The following is a 20990-nucleotide window of genomic DNA, read 5'->3' on the forward strand; positions in this document are numbered from 1 at the left end:
GCCGATAAAAAAACGAAAGAGCTAAAAACTAAAGTGTTGTTACAACAAGTATATCCGCCGCGTTCTAATCAGAATGCGCCTCAGCAGAATAGATCGCAGTCGCAATTGAATCGATCGCAGCCGCGTAATGATTCTTCTTTCCAAAGATCTTCATTAGGGTACAACCAATGTGCTTATTGTAGACAGGAGGGACACATTAAATTCAATTGTCCTGCTTTAAATGACCGTAGTGGTGGTAATTCGTCTAGAGGAGGCCGTGGTGGTGCACAGCATGCATCACGTGGTAGAGGTCGTGGTGCTCAGAATGATCGCTCTGACCATTCATCAAATTCTAATAACTGTTTCGATCAACGTGGATCATCGCAAGGACGATCTGCGCAGTACAATGTAGACGATTATTACGTCGATCAGGGAACTGACGATAGTAATTACTAGGACAGCCAAAGACAAGGAGAGGGAGTGGTATCAGTTCCGGTTGATCAGAGAGGGCCTTACGTCGCAGTTGCTACATCGGGCGTCGTTGAGCCTTTTCTGTTGGACACTGGTGCAGCGAAAAGTTCTATCATGCATTCGAAACTCCCTGGCGCACCTTTGTCTGGCTTAACAAATGTTTCCGTTGGATTCTCTGGCGCCCCCGTTAGCAATCCAGTTTCGCGCCCTTTGCCCCTTAAAATTGGGCCTCGTGAGCTCGAAGCTCCATTGATTTTGTCTACTGGTTGTGGCGAAAATCTTTTGGGTCTGGATTTGCTTAAACGCTTGTATGCAACTTTGTATTGTTCTCCTGCGGGTGTAAAGCTTACGTTAGGAGAGAGAGTAGTCTCTCCCATGTACTTGTCTCTCGATAAGCTTCCACCGGAATTGGATTCTCTTCCTGCGTCTTTGTGGGCGACGGGTCCAAATGATGTGGGCCTACTTGATATCTCCCCTTATGTTGTTCAGTTGAAATCTAATGTGCGCTTGCCACGTATTCCCCAATACCGTATCTCTCTTGATGGTGAACGAGCTTTGTTAACGATCATCTATGATTTGATCGAGAAAGATGTCATTGAAGAAACTCGGGGAAACGTGTGCAATAGTCCTGTACTGCCCATTCTTAAACGTACTGATCCTACCAAACCGCCTGTTTATCGTTTTGTTATCGATTTACGGGAGGTAAATAAAATTGTGGTTCCTCAATTCCCTGTTGTGCCTGACATCACGGCGCTACTGACTCTGATTCCAGCTACTGCTTCATGGTTTTCGGTGATTGATTTGAAAAATGCATTTTTCAGTATCCCGATTGCCGAAGAGAGTAGGGACCTTTTCGGTTTCTCTCTTGGTGGACGTAGCTTCCGGTTCAAACGCGCTCCTCAGGGCTACTGTGAAAGTCCATCGATTTACAGTCAAGCTTTGAAGGGTCAACTAGATGCGTTTAGGTTGCCGGTTGGTGCGGCTTTAATCCAATACGTCGACGACTTATTGGTGGCGGCTGATACTCAGGACATCTGCAAAATCGCTACAGTGTCGTTGCTGCAACATCTCTGTGAGTTAAATCACAAGGTGTCACCTTCTAAACTCCAATATTGTTGTCAAGAAGTAACCTACCTAGGTCACTTATTGTCAAAGGAGGGAAGGAGATTGACCCCAGAGAGAATTGCAGCGATTGCACGCATGGCTGTGCCACAAACCCAAAGAGATGTGCGTGCCTTTTTAGGTATCACGTCGTACTGCAGGCAGTGGATTCCCAATTTTTCATTGCTAGCGAAACCATTGGTGGCTCTTACGTGCAAGGATGTTTCGACTCCTTTACCATGGACGGAAGAATGCCAGAAAAGTTTTTCTGAATTACGTGATTCATTGTGTTCGGCTCCTGTGTTAGGTACCCCTGATTACAGTAAACCGTTCACGTTATATGTTCACGAGAGGGAAGGTTGTGCTTTGAGTGTCTTAACGCAACCTTTTGGTGGTAAACAACGTCCATGTGCATATTTTTCCTCGACCTTAGACCCAGTAGCTAGAGCATTGCCGAGTTGTTTGAGAGCAACTGCGGCAGCTGCGGTCTCCATCCGACAATCAGCAGGATTGGTCATGGATAATATGCTTACGGTGATGGTTCCGCATGCAGTCGATACTCTTTTGAATCGTACGAAAACTCAGCACTTGACGAGTGCGAGGTTGTCTGAGTACGAATTGACGCTTTTGGCAAGCCACATTCAGATAAAACGTTGTAATGTCCTAAATCCGGCAACTTTGTTACCAGTTAGTGCAGAGTCAGATGAAGTAGCAGAACATGACTGTTACTTGCGGACAGAGGAGGAAACAAAAGGTCGTGTGGACCTTAGAAACACCCCATTGGAAGACCCGGATGGCACCCTGTATGTGGATGGGTCATGTTTTAAGTTGCCGAATGGTGATGTGACTACTGCTTATGCTGTGGTGACATTGAATACTGTTGTTGAGACTGCGAGATTGAATCAGAATTCTGCCCAAGCTGCAGAGCTGATTGCTCTCACTAGAGCATGTGTATTAGCAAAAGGTAAACGTGTGAATGTGTACACCGATAGTCAGTATGCTTTCGGTGTAGCGCATAGTTTTGGACGGTTGTGGCGAGAGCGTGGTTTCTTGACGTCGCATGGCACGAAAATACAGCATGGCCAGCTTGTGAACGATCTTTTGGATGCATTGACTTTGCCTGCTCAAATTGCAATTATTAAGTGTAGTGCGCATCGTAAAGTGACGGATGATGTTGGTCGTGGTAATGCGTTTGCAGATGAGATTGCTAAGGAGACTGCTCGGAACCTTAGCACTCGAATGTATGTGACAAGTTCGGTTAGGTGGCCTACAGAATCAAGTATGTGTGAAAATACCATAGAGAGTGTGAAAGCTATTCAGAATGAGGCCACCGACACTGAAAAGATGAAGTGGAAAGAAAGTACGGGAAGGTTGGATGTGAATGGTTGCTGGATTGATTTGTCGGATCAGAAAAGATGGATGTTGCCTGATGCGTATGTACTGGCCGTTGTGCAAATGGCACATGGGTTAGCACATATTAGCGCGAAAGGTATTTGCAAGTTGCTGGCTGATGTGTGGAAGAATGATGGAATTACTAAGTGTGCTGAACGTTTGGTGAAGAATTGTATGGTGTGTATAATGTACAATCCTGGCAAAGGAACCCCAACTCCTCCTGGCAGTTTTGCTCCTCCTTCGTATCCCTTTGAGGTGATCCAATTGGACTTCGTCCATATGGAGAGATGCAATAACCTGAAATACGTTTTGGTTGTGGTTTGCGCATTCTCCCGATGGATTGAGGCCTATCCCCTCAAAGACAATACTGCTTTGTCTACTGCGAAAATCCTACTGAAGGAATACTTTCCTCGGTATGGAATGCCTAGAGTCGTGTGGTCAGATAACGGAAGTGAGTTTGTTGGAAGTGTGATGAAGAGTGTGTGTAAGGGCCTTGGAATCAATCAGAAATTCCATAGCGCCAATCATCCTCAGTCAGCTGGATTGGTTGAAGGGTACAATGGCACCCTTAAACTAAAATTAGCGAAGATTCAAGCTACGACTGGACTTTCGTGGCCTGATGCTTTGCCCCTAGCATTACTGTCAACTAGGGCGACTGTACACTCCCGAATAGGGCTTAGTCCCTATGAAATAGTGTTCGGCCGTCCTGCGAATGTGTGGGGGGTTCCTAGGCCAGGAATATTCTCTGATCTTGAGTTTCCGATGTTGATCGATTACTTACATGACTTGACTGCTAAACTGAGGTTAATTCATCAACAGGTTTACGACGCCTTGCCGACGCAGACGGAGGGTCCAGGCCACCAGCTCCAGCCCGGGAACTGGGTGGTTACTCGTAACTTCTCACGAAAAAACAATCTGGACCCCCGATTCACCGGACCTTACCAGGTGCTCCTGGCCACGAGGACTGCCGTTCGTCTTGAGGGGCGGAAAAATTGGGTACATGCTACCCATTGTAAGCGAGTCCCTATTCCTTTGCCGGCAGACCCGTGGATAAGGAAAGGCATCGCGTCAACAGAAACAGAAACATTGCCGGCGTTTGTACCTTTTAGCGACGCACAGCTTGTTGGAGAACCCTCAGCGCAGCAGAAAGCCACTGTTGAACATTTGTTAGCAAAAGACTCAAGACCAGATCAACGAACTGATCACCAGGACGCTGTCCCTTCAACAGATCCTTTGTTCGACGAGCAGACACGTCCAGGGAAACATCGATATTCTTTGCGATCTCACACTAAGGACAAATAAAATTTGCTTGCTTTGCTGAGATTGATAACTGCAATATCCTCGTTTCCCATGATCAATTTTGAACATTCGTATCATTGAAAGTTTTTGTATATATATCAAGCTTCCTCCTTGTATCTTTTTTTCTTCCACAGCTGAGAAATATTGTGCTAAATAAATACATATTGTGTATTGAGGGCCGTAGGGCCGCGCGCGTACTTCCTTCTGGACAGTAGGTCTTGACGCTAGGTTAAAGACCGTCGGTTCCTAGGAACTCCTGGGGATTGACTATTGCTGCACAGAACGAAGTGCGTCAAGAAACGTTGCGGACGGTCGTAGGGAAATGGCATTTTCGAAGCTGAATGATTTGGAAGGAGCTCAGGCGTATAGAGTCAAGCTGCAGAAACTTAGTCGTACGAAATGTTTTGTATCCCAATTGTTTGTTTTGTTTTTGACTGCTTCTGCATTTTTGGCGGGTGGGGTATATTACGCTATATCTTACGTTTTCCTTGCTACTCCTACTCCTACTCCTTACCCTAACCTTACTTCTACTGCTTCTCCTCATTCCTTTCATATGTTACCAGAACACGAACAGGCTAGACGTGTAGAATTCCGCAATAATTCCTTTATCCAGCTCCTCCATCAGCATCAGTTAGTGGTTAACACTACTAATTGTTGGGTGTGTGGGTTGATGCCACATACTACGGGTAAGGGAATTCCATATCTGGTGTTACCGTATAGTTCCCAAGGGTCAGCTCGAGCATTCCAAACAATGTTTCGAAGCGCACTGGGTTCCCACCCCACGCAAGAACAACGTTCCCCCAACTTTGGTCCTACCTCGTATCAGAGGCTGCTATCGATGGCTATAGAGGATATGGAAGATGAGATCCATGATCCTTTTCTTATCCCTAGAGAAGAGGTACAAGCCTATAGGGTCCTAAGTAGAGGGGAATATAGTATGTTCACTAATGAAAAGCAGCTTAAAAGCTCGTCTCCAATATGGGTCGTACCCCACACTGGTAATCTTTGTCTTGTGGGTCGTGGCTCGCAAGCCTCACTTGGAGTAAGTGCTTGCACTGAAAGTTACGTTCTGCCAATGTCCCCGTCCCCTGTGTTCCTGGCTGCCAAGGGTACATACTTTATCTGTCATGATCGTGCATACACATGGTTGCCCGCAGACTTCATGGGCTCATGTTTCGTTGCAAATCTGTTGCCTCCGACGTTTACTGTAGATGCCGATTATCATAAGACTAGAGTTGTACGAGGCGTAATTAGCGAAGAGGATACTGCCGGTCAAGAGGCAGGAGACTTTTTCAAGGGTTTCCTCCCGTTTTGGGGACCTATGGTTAATAGTAGGAACCTGAGACATTTGACTCGAGTGGTAGAATCGACAGCTAATATTACTGCCAGTGCCCTTGGTAATATCACCACAGAACTTCAGGCGGAGAGACTTATGACATTACAAAACCGTATGGTTTTAGATGTTGTCCTAGCAGATCGTGGTGGGGTGTGTAAAGTGATCCATTCGAGCTGTTGCATTTTCATTCCAGATAATGCTCCTACTGTCTATCAAGCCATCTCGAAGTTGCATAAGATCTCCGAATCCATACACGTGGATGTAGGGGATTGGACGCTACTTGGTTGGTTTTGGGGCCTGGTGTCGGCTTGGGGTTGGAAGATTCTGACGATCATCGGGGTTGTGGTAGTGTTCCTGTTCACGTGTTGCCTTTGTGTGCAGTGTGGTCCTGCCTTATGTGGCCTCTGTGCTACAACGTGTATGAGACAACCATCTGTTACCAAGGGGACTCGATCGGACAGAGCTATGCTACAACGACATCTTGATGGTCTGATGAATATCGAATATGATTCCGACTAGTGCTTGCCTACATGAGGGCAAAAGGAGCGTCTGAGGTTCTGTGACAATTGTAAGTGGTGTTTTCGACTCGCACGAATATGGGCGAGTCTAGTATCTATGAACCGCAAATGACGAGTTTAGTAAGTGTGCGCAGTTTCGCTGTGCTAACTTAAACCGTTCGTTTGTTGCGTGGGTTTTTCATCTGTACCCACGGGTTCCATCTTAGATACGGCATCCATTTTGTCTCTTGCCCTCAAGTAGCCAGCGAACGGACGCTGTCCGCTTCGCGACCCTGGGACTCCCAAGATATTTGCGGAAGACACATGTTCTTTGAAAGTGTCTTTATGATGAGGGGGTTGCTGCTGTAAGACAGATGATGCCGCTCGAGGCTCATCTTGCCGCACGGACTTATTGTCTCAGCCGTGCATCTCATTAGGCACGTCCCTTTGATGCCTGTATCTCGTGCTTCTCGATACCCCCCCTTTTTACACCCTTTCCGATCTCCCTACTGTCTCCGTCTTCCTCTGCACCTGTCTTCGTTCCTATTTCGATCTACTTTACTGCTGATTGGAATTTGCTAATGGTGGGAAGATGGGTTTTTACAGTTGGGAACCGCCAAATGTTTCCGCACTTATGTTCCGGACCTTGTGTGTTTCAAAGTGACCAAAGCGACCCCTCTGAGAGCGACTTGTGGGAACCAGGTTGTAAACTATTGTGTATCATGTTATCCTATGGGTAAAAACTGTATAAAAGGAGCGATCCACAAATACAATTTGAAGCAGTCTCCCCGAACTACACTCGATGTACTTCCTGTGACTTCTGTGTTCCCTGCAGTAAATAAACCTTGACTCTTTGACGCCGAAGGAAGTGTCCCGTGTCTCTGTGACTTGTACGCCGGAGCAGGTTACCCACGAAGGTTTCAGGTGTTGTGCCCTGGCACCGCTGGGTCCAAAAGAACCCAGTCCTTCAGTTCCGTAAAGCGAACCAAAAACAGCCGATAAGCCACGGTAGCCGCAGGTATGTAACACCTGCCTCAAGCAGGTGTAAAGACGGATGACTACCTGCAGTAGGCAACGGAGCCCCGCACACAGCCATACCCGAAGAACAAACGACGCCATGGAGCTACTCATCATGCAGCTCAGGGCCCCAACAGTGCCACAACACCCACCGCCACCACCCCCAGGACCACCACCACCCGAGGACCTGGACCCGCCCCCACTAGACGACCGCAGAGGCAGGGCAGAGTAGGACAGTGGAAATATGCACTACTGTCAAAGACCTAGGCCTAGATGTAGGTAATTTTATTTTACCACATCTTAAATACCGAATTTTACCGATTCGGTATTTAAGAGGTGGCAAAATAGAGGGGGGGGGGATGTAGGTATTACAGAATCAGTAAATACCGAATCATTGGGATTCAGTATTTACCGATTCTGTAAATACCGATTCGGTAATGCCCATTGATTCCTATGGGCATGGAAGCCCATAGGAATCAATGGGCATTACCGATTCATGTGAGATAATAGCGTAGTGAAGTTTATATTATATGCTTAGTTTCGCACAATATTTTGTGAAAATATTGCATAATATGCCAGGAAAACATTTGCCTAGTTCCACCCTAGTTGAGTATTTTCCCAAAAATTTGAGTTTAGAATTTCCCCCGGTCAAAATATTGTGCTTAAAATATTGACAATCATAGTATTTTTCAGGTAATTGTATGTAGTAAACTATAGATTTACTTTATTTATCTCCTCAAATATGTAACGTGATGAGATATATATATATATATATATATATATATATATATATATATCTTTGAGGTATACAGATGTGGATTCAAGAATAGTAATTCTATACCTATCTATGTATACTTTGCTTTGTAGCATTCTGGGGGTTGATACTGTGAACACAATGTTCTGACAGTAAGTTACTCTGTCACGCAAATTGACGAAGGCGGCAACGCCGAAACGCGTTTGTTGACTTGACATTTGTGTGAAGAACGCTTTTGAATAAATGTGGCTATGGGACTACAAAGAACGACCTGAGTGTCCTTAATTGAGGAGTGGTTCTAAAGAATTTGAACTTTTTGTTTTCGATAATATACGCATTTCACCGTGCGTTAAGGAGGCACCCGAGGATAAGAGGAGCGGCAGTTGGTGAAATGGAGTTTGGAATATATATATATATATATATATATATATATATATATATATATATATATATATATATATATATATATATATATATATATATATATATATATATATATATATATACATATATATAAGGTATACAGATGTGGATTCAAGAATTGTAATTCTTCCCTAACTTATGCAAGGTGCTCTAACGTCATTCTCTGATCCCAATTCTTAGAAATCTGATGACACAAATGTAAAGGTTGTGTACATAGTGCTTTCCGAGACCTTCCCCAAATATGTATTCTGCACACCCTCAATTCTATGTCAGTGTGGTGGTAGTCAGTTTAAAGCACATGACGTAACATTCCATTAAATGTCTGTCCGTTTTCTGTCATCCACCTCGATCTAAAAAAAGAGGGTGACGTTAATGCACATACATTTAGGATTCTATGTGGTAAGCCTCACATTCCACATGTGAATCTCTATATTCTGCCTGTAAACTTGTAAGAGGAGATATTCATTGCATCCAGAAACTACAACAACTTGCTGGGTCATTATTTACCAGGTGTAGTAAATACCACTCCTGAATCTGACCCACTTGTAATGTGCAAATAAAATAACGAGCACGCGTGGATACATCTTGTATGCTCTTAAAAACTACAGCTAATTAATTTAAGGCAAAGAACATATTAGTTAAAGCATAAATAATGTCCTGATTCCTAAAAATGAACAAAAGCAGCATTTATTGAGGGGCAAAGCAGTATGCACAGTTCTGTTATGCGGTGAAATGTTACATTATGCGCAAGTATAGAAGGCTCACTCACCCAAGGAAGGGTGGCTTCCTGGCAGGCAAGCAGAAGCAGCATGGTCAAGTCTAGGGATCAGCTGGAGGAGTCTATTCGAAGTCACACGTTCAGCTTCTTGCAGGATTTGAGATTTGAAGAGGTGGCTCTGATGTGCTGAGCCAAGTGCTTCCAGGCCTTAGGAGCGATGTTCAGAAGGCCCACCCACCGGCTCTGTGTATACCTGGGTTGTGTGCAAGTGAGCATCCGGCTGAGAAGATGTGTCTGATGGACAGTGGCAGCTAGTAAATGCAACATATAGGGGGGCGGGGGCCCTCGCACACTCACACCCATGCATTCACATGCAGACATGCGCACACACACCCATTCACAACACTCACTCAAAAACATGAATTCATTGATATGTAAAAGTCAATGAAAACAACACTTACCCTTGGGGAGGGAAGCCTCAGAGGTGCCTGTTGAGTTGGGGCTGCTGCCTCCCCTCACTGGCTGACCTTAACAGCTAGTGAGGGGAGGCAGCAGTCCCTACCTTGTCACAGAGTAGGTAGGGGTCAGAGAGGTAGCTGACCTGACCTACTCACTCTATTACCATGTGTCAGTGATAGACATTCGGCCCTGGGCACTTCAAGGCTTGAAACTGAAGAGTACAGGTACGAGGTTATCACTGACGCTCTCCTTCAGCATGAGGGGATGGCATCAAGGACCTTTGTCGAGCTGAGGAGGGCACGCCCTTAGAAGCTATAACATCCTGAGGCCCAGCAAAGGTGACCTCAGGTAGCAAGGAGCATGTGCATTTGGCACATGTCTACCTCTTAGCTGCCTGACCTGAAAATAAAGAGTGCCTGTCAACCAGGCTCTCTATCTTTATGCCTAACAATGTGCAGGGTTTGCCCCCTCCGCCTATAAGGACAGGTTGCTGCTCCTGGGGGGTTTGTGGAAAGTGAAGAGGTTGTTGAGATAGGTTTGGCTAAATGAGTATGCAGCTCTGAAGGTGTGTGTGAGAGGTTTATAAACATCTTGTTTTTGTATGGGACTGCCTGAGTTGTGGGGTGTTGTCTTGGAAGGCTGAGTGTGATCCTTGATAATGAGTTCTGCATGGTATGGAGGTGCCTGGCCATTTGCATGCTGTTTGCGGCGTAGAAAGAGTTTCTATCGCCCAGTTTTCTTGCGTAGGAAGCATATCTTTTTGTCTTTTTTGTGTTTAGTGTGTTTGACACAACAAGGTTCACAGTGAAATAAACGTGATTAGTATGCATTTCTGCACACATCCGGTGGCATTATTTCAATATAAGACCACTTTTCACTTTTTGCCATCCCTTCTATCTAAAAGGTAGCCATTCCCCCATGGGATTCATATAAAATTACCAGTTAATCCTAATTAGAAGTGCAAGTAGTAGCGCTGGTTCGGCTGGCATAACAAGGGAGCAATATATTTCCTCTCTGTACTATTTATTAATTTTTGCATGAGGGGAACAGAATGTTAATCAGCAAGGAAAGGTAGAAAAAAAATGCAGTGATGAGGAACTTAAAAACACATCTGCATAAATAATGAGGTGCTTTGTTACTTTCATTATAGGTGATGGCATGTGTCACGAGACAGATGTGTTTCATTCACCGTGTAAGGTTCACATGCCAACGTTATGATATGTTTGATTTAAGAATAGCATCTACAAACTTACAGCTGGAATGCGGTTAATAATAAAGACCATCTGCACATGTTACCTTTATTAATGGAGGACAGTCTAGGATACCATGCTTTAATTAGCACCTTAACCCATTGGGAGCCGCAGCCAGATATGAAGGAAATTCACAGCGTAGGTACATGTCTCAGGTTTCAAAAAAATACATGCATCCATTGAGGCAATCAGACATTTTATAGCACCTGTAGAGGATAGTAGAGGATCCGACCTCACAAATTCCAACACAAATTTTACATCTAACCTTGTATAAAATGCGTGACCGTTGACTGCGGGTTTTCTTCAATAGGCTAGTCAAGGATGTCATAACAAACATATGCACGAATATGATACATTAGCAAATGGCGAACTCTCCTCTGAGTTATGCCGCCATTTGGAATGTAAGTGACAAGTCTTGAATAGCACAACGCTACAATCCACCCGGAGTGCTTACCGGTTTATTGATCCATCCTCTACAGTAGGTCACAATATTGATACAAGGCCAACTTCTAGGCACTTCTCAATTTGGCGGCCATGCAGGTTTGTTTCCATTGTGCATTCTGGGCATAGCAGATGTGAGTTCACGATTTTAATGCTCTTTGGATGCCACCAGACCACTGAATCATAGATTCAGACTCTTTCTGCTCCAACAGCCATGGATATCAAATCAGCGTGAATAGGTCACACCCGCTGCCTCCATAGGTTTTTCCTCCCATGAAATGCACAGATGAAACTTGCATTTGTTATCATTACCCTAGCACACTACCCACAGTGTGCATGAAAAAGAGTTGTACTTCATATCAAATCCAGGGGTGTAGCTTGCAGCTGCATTGGCACCATAACCATAGCCTAAGGGTGTGAGAAGTCCACATTAGCCTAATTATATGTGTGTTTCACTACCAGAAGAGAAGATGTGACCGTGTTCCTTGTTTGCATTAAGGCCCATTGCACCCTCGCAAGGCCATGGATCTAACCCAATTTTAGGGTTAGGAATTGATTTATTTAATCTAACCCACACATTATTCATGAGTGTTACTCATGGATGTTAAATCACCAAAATGCAGGCGGAAGCAGAGGCAGGCGTGCCATGCTCAAAGGGCTTCAGCCCCCTACCCCCGTTGCCGTGTCTGTCAGCCGGCTGAGACAGCTTCCCGGGTACACACACAGCAGTACCCGAGTACTTCACAGGTCTTTAAAGGACTATTTACTTGCTAACGAGGCTTTATTGTGTTTTCACCCCTTCTCAGAGCCCCTGCATCTCTACTCTGCATATTGCTAGATCAATCCCCCCCCCCCCCGAAATTTGCCTCTAGTTGCGCCTCTGAGCAGAGGTGATGTCAAACAAACACGTTGACAGCCAATGGCCACCACAAGATTGACAACTTGACCCCCCCCATGGTACCTCTTTAACCTCCTATTTGCTACAAGAGTGCATGACAGGGGCTACAGGAGCCCTCTGTATATTCTGTTCCCGCTGCTGGTCTCTTCACATCTGACTCTAGGGGAAGCGGGGTCAGAACCTGGATTACTAAAAGACAAGCTAGAGAAAGATGATGCTATGCCTAGCTAGGCTTACTTAACGTCCATGCTATTCCTGTATGGAGGCTGCCAATGCAATGCAGGGGTCAATTTTACTCTTATTGCACATTCCCATGCACAAGTTGTGCATAGGCCGAAAAGTAAAGAAATTCGAGGGAGCCCAGATTATTGTATATTAGTCTGTGAATGGGAGATGCAGAAATATCTGCACTGGCCACACCTATGACTTTGCCTAAGAGTGCACATTTTACACTTGCTATACATGCATGTGCACACTGAATCCCGAGCACCTGCAGTTCACATTTTTTTGTGAATTTCGTCTGTAGAGTTGCAGCAATACTGTGTGTGGAGGTGGGGCTGTAAGTAAAGAGTACCAAATCACTGACAATCGTGATAACCCTCTGCTTGTGAATTTGTCATTATATCATTTGAGACAGATTTTCCAGATTGTAATGCCGCGCCGGGCAGCAGCTGCAAATGCTGGGCTGCTCCGTATGAGAAGTAGAGCGCAGGATAGCGTCATATTTACAGAAATACGGCACTCCCCTCCCCTCTCCCTGGCACTGGTGCAGAAATGTGCTGCTGTGCGACAATGACACACCTTTGCACCCTAGTGCAAGGGTGTCTCCGTGAGTCCAGCATAGGTTTTGTAATGGAACAAGCCTTACAGTACAAAATAAGATGCTAAAACTCCATTTAAACCTTTTCCCACTTTGTATGTGTGCTGTACAGTTCAGCAAACACGCAAAGTCGGAAGAGAAAGAATAAAAGCATTTCTCCTTGATAGCGCTGGTGGAAGTGGCGGCTATTTTCTGACTCTAAAACTTGTCTACTTTTTCAAGTAAGTAGCACTTATCGTCAGACACCTTGGTTGAGTAATGAAAAGCAGCGCTGTGCGGTGATTTGCACTGCTTTCAAGTGAATTTACATTGCTAAACAAGTTTAGCTCTGGAAAGTAACAGCCTGATTCATCATTCTCCCGTTTTGCGAGCCCCTAATAGCGATTCATAGCGAATCGCTATTAAGGACTCGCAAAACGGGATTCATGTAAAAATTGCATTAAGAAATGCGATTCCTACATAATCCTTATTTGCGATTAGCAAATTGCTAATCGCAAATAAGGAATAACTCGCCATTCATTCCTATGGGCCAAAAGGCCCATAGGAATGAATGGGTAGTATTCCTTATTTGCGATTAGCAATTTGCTAATCGCAAATAAGATAGCGATTTGAAGGGTGCCAGGGGTGTCCAAAGGACACCCTGTAGCACCCCTCAAATGAAATTTTTAACAGGTGTTGCACACACACATGTCCAAAGGACATGTGTGTGTGTAACATGCAACTCAGAAAAATGCATTTAAAAGCATTTTTCTGAGTTTTCGTAATTTACCACGAGGTCTGACCTCGCGGTAAATTGCGGCCAGAAATTACGAATTTGCAAAACAAAATTGGATGATGAATTGCATTTAAGGAATCTCAAATAGAGATTCCTTACATGTAATTCCTCGCAAAATTGCGAGATCGCAATTAGCGATTTTTGCATTTGGGAAGATGAATCCCAAATGCAAAAATCGCACTCGCAAAGGGCCAGATTCTCAGAATCTGGCCCTTTGCGAGCCGATTTCGCCTTCATGAATAAGGCTGTAAATTACTTAAAAAAGATTTAGAATTGTTTTCCGTCACTTTTGTGATGTATACACAGTGTTAAATCTTAGTGAATAGAACCGTTTATGTGTAATAGAAATGCTACGCCCACCATTTAACGGAAACTGTGAAGGTGTTTCAAATTTAGCATGTCTGCCTATACTAAACGTGCCTCTGAAATTATTTTCTGCTAGCTCAAATAACAACCTATTTGGTAGGCCGAGAGCATTTTCTCTCTCTGCTTCACTAAATTCAAGCTTAATTATGCTTCCTGAAAAATCCGTAATCTATTATACAATCCAATAGCATCGACTTTGGGGTTAATTGAGCATCCAGTTTCCTTACAGATTTTTCTTTGAGATTATCTGCATGCATGTGCATCAAATGTATCTTTGCAATGACCATACGGTCTTGTGCATAGTAACCCAAAGTGATAGCGAGTCATTGATTCTTCAAAAGAGAAAGTCAAATCAGGCATAATGACTACTTCTCACAGCGAAAAGATTGAAAGGTTTTGAGTCTGTGAGTTTATAAGGTAATACCTGGAGAATCATCTGTATTTCTCCCGCTGAAAAAATATTTATGATACAAGAGCTTGAAATCATATTTGTATTTCTTGATGGGAAGGTTTTTTATTGCAGCAGATGCCTCCAGTATTGTCCTTAATGGTGAAGACAGAATATGCGTGAAGAGAAAATGTGAACATGGTGTAATACTGTACGAAAAGCCAAATTTAAAATTTATTTTAATTGAATCTCAGATGGTTACGTTATTAATCGAAGTGTGGGAGGATCAGAAGAGGTCAGTGGGTCAATTTACTGCAAGATTGTGGGTATTAACCAGCCCAGAAGCTGTTGACATCACCACCAGCGTCAGTGTTTTTAATTCTGTTTCTGTTTGTAGTGGTAGTTATTCAGAGAGTATTGTTTTCCTTATATACCTATGTTTGTATTGGAATTTAAGTGAATAAGTACAGTGTAGTGCAGTAACAACAAAAATTGCAAAAAAGACCGAACTGTTCGAAATTGGGGGACTTATTTACAACAAAGTGACCCAAAGCAATGCCGCAAGACAGCCTGCTGTGCCTCTCTGCGCCATAAGGAAAGTTCAGAGATGCATCGTATTCACAGCAATACAACATATCCCTGCCCTTTCCTATGTGCCGGCACCGCTTAGGCAGCCTTGCACCAATACAGACACCTTAGCGCCATGGTGCAAGGCAACTTTCGGAGAAATCCGGTTGTTTTTTTGTGTAGGAAGGGACACCTTCCTTCACAAAAACAATTATTGCTCTGCCCTGGGGAGGCACACTGGCTCGACGCATTCACAGATATACATTATGTTATGAATCTGAAAATGTGCCAAATACCATGGGCGTTGAGTGGCACGCCTCCCTGAAGCAGTGGGAGTTAACACATGGACTTGTGCTGCGCTGCCTCACACCATATCTATGAGACCATGTACAGCCACACAGGGTGACTTTCTGTGGGCTCCTAGATATGGGCCTGCTCTGTGTACCTCCGGAGCGTCACAAATTGACTCTCCGGTGGCGGAAATGTCAAGCAAGGGGCTTTGAAAATAAGCCCTGGGTCTCTAGGTGGCATAGGGATGCATCCTGTCCAAGTAGGGACCACAATCCTAGTAAGGGTAAGTCAGATTCACAACCTAAATGTGTACTCACCCTCTGGTAGCTTGGCACTGAGCAGTCAATGTTAACATAAGAGGCAATGTGTAAAGTATTTGTGAATACTTTAATTACAGTAACATAGTGGGAACGCCACAAACAGACTCAACATCAGTTCCGAAAAATAGAGAATACTCATCTGAGTAAAACATGGCCAAAAGAATAAAAATCCAATAACAAGAACATGAGATATGAACTTTTAAAGAATAAACTGAAATATAGTGCTTAAAAGTCAAAACGCTTAGGGATTACTTGAGGTCATGCTAGAAATGGGTAAATCCAGAGTATCCAGATGACTCCAATGGAGGGCAGGCGGACTACAGGGGCCATGCAGTGCCTTGGATGAAACAAGCATCGGAGTCGAAGGCTCGATTTTTCAGTTCTGATTCACGCAGTGAGGTCGATGTGCTGAAATCGAGCCTTGCAGTCGGGTTCCATGTCATTGTCGAACCCCTTATGATGCTGGTTCTGCATCATTGTTGAGCCTTGCATTCAGGACCTCAGATCTACATTGGGCCATCATCGAACTTCACAGTCAGGTCCCGTGTCATCGTCGAGCCACACAGGGATGTCTTCGGAGCAGCACTGCGTAAACCTCAAAGGGTAATGCGTTGGTTCCAATCATTACAAAGCCGTCACTGCATCAATTTTTGTGGGGAAAAAGCTGCAGAACCCACTTTATAGTTCCAAGACTGGAACTTTCTAAAAGTAAACAGAATCAGCCTGGATTGATGTCCAGGTGCTCAAGATGCACTACTATGATGTCACTTAAATCCAAAGTGCACTATTAAGTAATCAAAATCCTTTTCAGAAACATTTAACAATCTTATTTATGTAATCAGTGAGTCATTTCCACAATGATGAACAAACTAAAAGAATATCCAAACTCTGCTTTTAATCAGTCCATAGCAAAGTTTTTCCAAAAGAAGCGTGATAATGCTTGGCTCAGCATAATAAATCTGGTAACAATTATTTTATCCTTTCCCAATGCATTTCGGGTTGGAATTTGGCCCTTCATCAAGGGAATCTATAACATGAATATCAATAGTGACTGTAAGTATTAAAAAATATGTAATTCACAAAAACATTCATCATATAGTAGCGATATGCCGCTCATACAGAAGAACAGGCAGAAGTGGCATTTTCAGACTTACAATTTGAAATCCGACTTCGAATAAGTTGTGATTTTAAATTGTGAGTCTAGAGACTCCAAACTTGAAATTTCTCTCTTGTCACAATTCCCAAATGTAAATGACACTTATAGGATGGAAAAAGGTAATCCCAATGTTAACCTTTGGGCAAGATAGGCCTTGCAGTAGTGAAGCACGATTGTTAGAGCTTTTCACTACCTGGACATATAAAACATAAAAACACATGGTTCAACTTTTTACATGCACTGCACCCTGCCCTTGGGGCTGGCTAGGGCATACCTTAGGGGTGACATATGTGAAAAATCGGAAGGTTTTGGCTTGGCAAATCAGTTATCTTAGCAGGTCATCACAGCAGTGTAAAACTGCACACCCAGGCAGGCCTGAGACATGTTCGAAGGGCAACTGGATTGGGTGGCAGAATCAGTGCAGCAGGCCCACTAGTAGCATTTAATTTACAGGCTCTGGGCACATGTAGTGCTCTTAACAAGATAATACAAGTATATTAAATATGCCCTTTGTGGATAAGTCAATTTTACAATGCGTGAGGGACAACACATCTGCACTTTAGTGCTGGTCAGCACTGTCAAAGTGCCCAGAATTCTAAAGTCAGCATAAATGAAGCCACCAAAACAGGAGGTCAGAAAGCAAATAGAAGTCATGGGGAACCATATCAAGGATTTCATGTCTAACATATTTATAAACCCATACAGTAAGCTATTTCTGAATTACAAAGTGGAATTATTGAAGAGGAAAAAAGATTTTGACATTCCAAACATAATTTTACAAATTGCAGGGTTTGGGACCACAAAATGACATAATCAAACTGGCTGTCTATCATAACAACAACTAGCATTGTATCTACATCAGCAAGGATGAAATTGGAAAACACCTCCTTTTCAGGAAATGCAGGAAAAGAACAAACAAAGCAAATCTGCCAAGTGCGTTCCATGGCTAACAATCTGGATGATCATCAAACAATACCTGTATCGAAATAAAGTAAAGTCCTAAGAAGAAGCTTGCAACTTTGCAGTTGCCAAAACAAGTATTATCCCTGATGTAGAGACAGTCCATAACAGATGACAGAATAAAAGCAATTAAATCCAATGTGACGTGAAAAACAAGGAACATCAATGTCGTAGTCCTGTTCCTCCTTTGACATCCTAAAATAAGAGAAAAATGCAAATCCATAAAGAAGTTAATGGGCACTGTATGGAAGAAATTTAAGGTGAAGTCCAAAATCAATCGGTGATAAAGATGATTGTACTCTAAAGGCACAAAAATTGGGGGGAAAAGATATGGAAAATTGAGCGCAACAGATATCATTTAGGGATATAAAATGCTTATGTTCTTTTATTCATGCAGATTTCTAAAGATCCACATGTTCTCCCTTTGTGAAGGGTTTTCACTTGCCTTGACGCATGCAGAGAGTTTCTCTTCGCACTACGATCGGTTTCATGCTATTATAACCATGCCAAGTCAGACACAACCCGTATGGTCATATGTAACAGTGTGAAATGTATGGCGATATTTTCTTTGCAAATGCGCTTGTTTCCGAACGCTTCTACGAGTAAACCATTGCAGAGAAAAAGATTGCTACATGTTTTGTAGAAATGATATATTCGTTGAACCTGTTTTCAATTATAAACCTCGATGAATGCAACAATAATTATTTCAAAGTTTATAATTATCACATGGATGTCCCCTAGCGAAAATCAGCAACAATTCTGAAGTTTTAAATAGGTTGGGCAAAGAAAAGATGGATTTAGGCCCAGCTCTCTGTACTGGGGATGAATGTTTGACGTTGTTCAGCATTCCAATCATCCATTGCTCTTTTTGCATTTGTCACCCCCAGTGGGACGGGTATGCCCAGAAGTGGGTTATCTGAAATCCATGCCACTGGATTCAACCTAGCCTGGCAAAATGGGGAGGCCATAGCCCAAAATCGGTCCAAGGACATTTGTATCATCACAGCTAATTTCACCGAATGTTCATGTATTTTTGTTGAAAAATATATGCAAATTGCACACCGCTAGTATAAAAGGCCGGCGTCTTTAACTGAATTGCCAGCTGCCACCAAACAGAAGAGTCTTCCTGGTGTCATTTAAGAAGCACGTACACTATGGGTGATAGTACTGACTGAGGTCAAGTCTTCAGAGTGTGTTGTGGAGCTGCACATCAAAAAGCAGACAGGACACCAGCAGCGGATAACACTGAAGGAAACACAGCAGGACAGAAAAAGCTGACATGACTGGATTTAACAGATTTCTACACCGTACAGGGGTTTTCGTCACCAGAAACGTCTATATGAGAATGATTGTCTGAATGAGAGATTTGTAAAGAGCTGGTTCACCAACATAAGTATTCTGGTGCTGAGCAAGGGTTTTGAAGCTTTTTTGAAAGAAATATGGTTAAAAATACTTTACAGATTCATGGGTACATTATTCCAAAGTTGGGGCTCAAGACAGCAGAGAGAAGACCACCCCACTAAGTAAATTTCACACAGAAAAGAGAAAAATTAGGTTGGCATTGCAGGGTGGAGGCATGAATTTGTGCCGATGGTTGAGACACCCAAAAACACCTTCAGAGGCTGTGCTAATGTCCCTCGAAGTGGACAATCCGCCACTGGCCAGCAACTTTGTCAGCCTCTTAGCACGAGTTGGAAACCCACACTGGACAGGGGTTTCCAGCTCATGTTACCTTCCACCTTCTGATATCGGTTTCTCACCAAGGGGCTGTGTGAGCAGAGCTGATATCTTGTGACACACAGTGGCACCATGCGAGTTAACAGCTCTGCCATTGAACTATACAAATATCTCATCCACTACAGCGTCTGCTGATAAATTGCCAAGATAAGTATATATTTACTATTCCTCCTTTACTGACTCTGTGCTTAACTTACTACGCAGTGGTATGGTAGATCCATTGGTTTTTGTCAATTGATTTATTGCATCGTGATGTAGCATGGGTACGTTTATTTTGAAAGATTTTCATACATTTTGTTCAAAAACTATAAACTTCTAACTAGCCACTGAATGAACGTACGTACTCTAATGTGATGTTAACCAGTGGCAGGGCCTCTGCTAAGGTGGGAGAGCCTCGCCCCACCAAGCAGGTTGAAGAAGAAAAAAAAATGATAGTAACTCATTGTTGTTATGATTTTGTTTTACCCGCGCTCAGCTGGGTAGAGACTGGGATGCTCTGGTCACAGAGCAGGGGAGAGGTGGTTTGCCCCCTCCAAGTGCGCAAGACGCTTTGACCTGCAGTCTTGGGCTGGTCAAACCATCATGCGCAATTCATGTAGGTTGCATTACATCTTGCATGGAAAACATTCCCAGCCTCCCATTCTCTGGCTGAGGGATGATCCGTGGCGCTCAAACCAATCACAACGCTGTATTTTAGCATAGTGATTGGCTGTCGGGCGGCTGGGAGCCGGCTGCTTCCTGCTTCCTGGCCTGGAAGCGGGCAGAAGAGCACCCAGAGGATGCGGTGGTGACACGGGCGGCTGCAACAGACAGGTAAGTGAGTACTTTATTTTTTGATTAATTCCACCCCGCGGCACGCCCCTTCACCGCCTTCAAATATCAGCCGCCACTGATGTTAATGAAAATGGTCTTCTCAAAAAGACTTATGCATTCCTTTACGGCTGAAAATTGTATACAAAAGCTTTCAACAGGAAGTACAACTGCAACCTTTTCCACTTTCGCCATTAATTTAATCTTGTCTTGGCTTCCACAATGTTCTTTGTAACAGCGGTTGACAATGCCTTCTAATTAATTTGTCTTTCATCATTTTGAGAGATTAGAGTCAAAATGGTGCTCTGCATCATCCATTTCTTTCTCATTACATTGTGCTTACATATTAAAATTCGAGATCAATCAAGATGCTTACTTCGTCATTTTTCCACACATAACAATGAAGGAAATAGGACATTGATCCCAGCATTTGTGATTTTCTGTGAAATCTTGTCAATATATGAGCCATTTATTACTACTAATCTTTTTACATATATTGTCAGGTGTGTTTGGCACAAGTTTTCTCCTTCCCTCTATACATCTCTGTAGTGGATTACATCTGAAAGGTTATCATTTTTTCTACAGTATTGTTTTCATTGTCACTGCCTGCCATGACCTGCTAACATCATGATTTCATGCTGAGAGGTACAGTCTCACTGAGGAACACTTAACACATTGGCTATTTATGTGTATGTACTTAGAAAAACATGTTAATACTATACATGAAGATGTGTAGAGAGTAATATGCTGTCAAATCATTAAGTG

General features: G+C 43.4%; 1 protein-coding gene across 3 annotated transcripts in view; it reads left to right on the forward strand.

Annotated features, from left to right (window-relative positions):
• GRID1 (glutamate ionotropic receptor delta type subunit 1) overlaps window positions 1–20990 on the forward strand; it is a 2431615-nt gene that overhangs the window by 2239396 nt on the left and 171229 nt on the right. The window lies entirely within an intron of this gene.

This window comes from Lissotriton vulgaris, chromosome 5 (assembly GCF_964263255.1).
Source record: "Lissotriton vulgaris chromosome 5, aLisVul1.2, whole genome shotgun sequence".
NCBI classification, from domain to species: Eukaryota; Metazoa; Chordata; class Amphibia; order Caudata; family Salamandridae; genus Lissotriton; species Lissotriton vulgaris.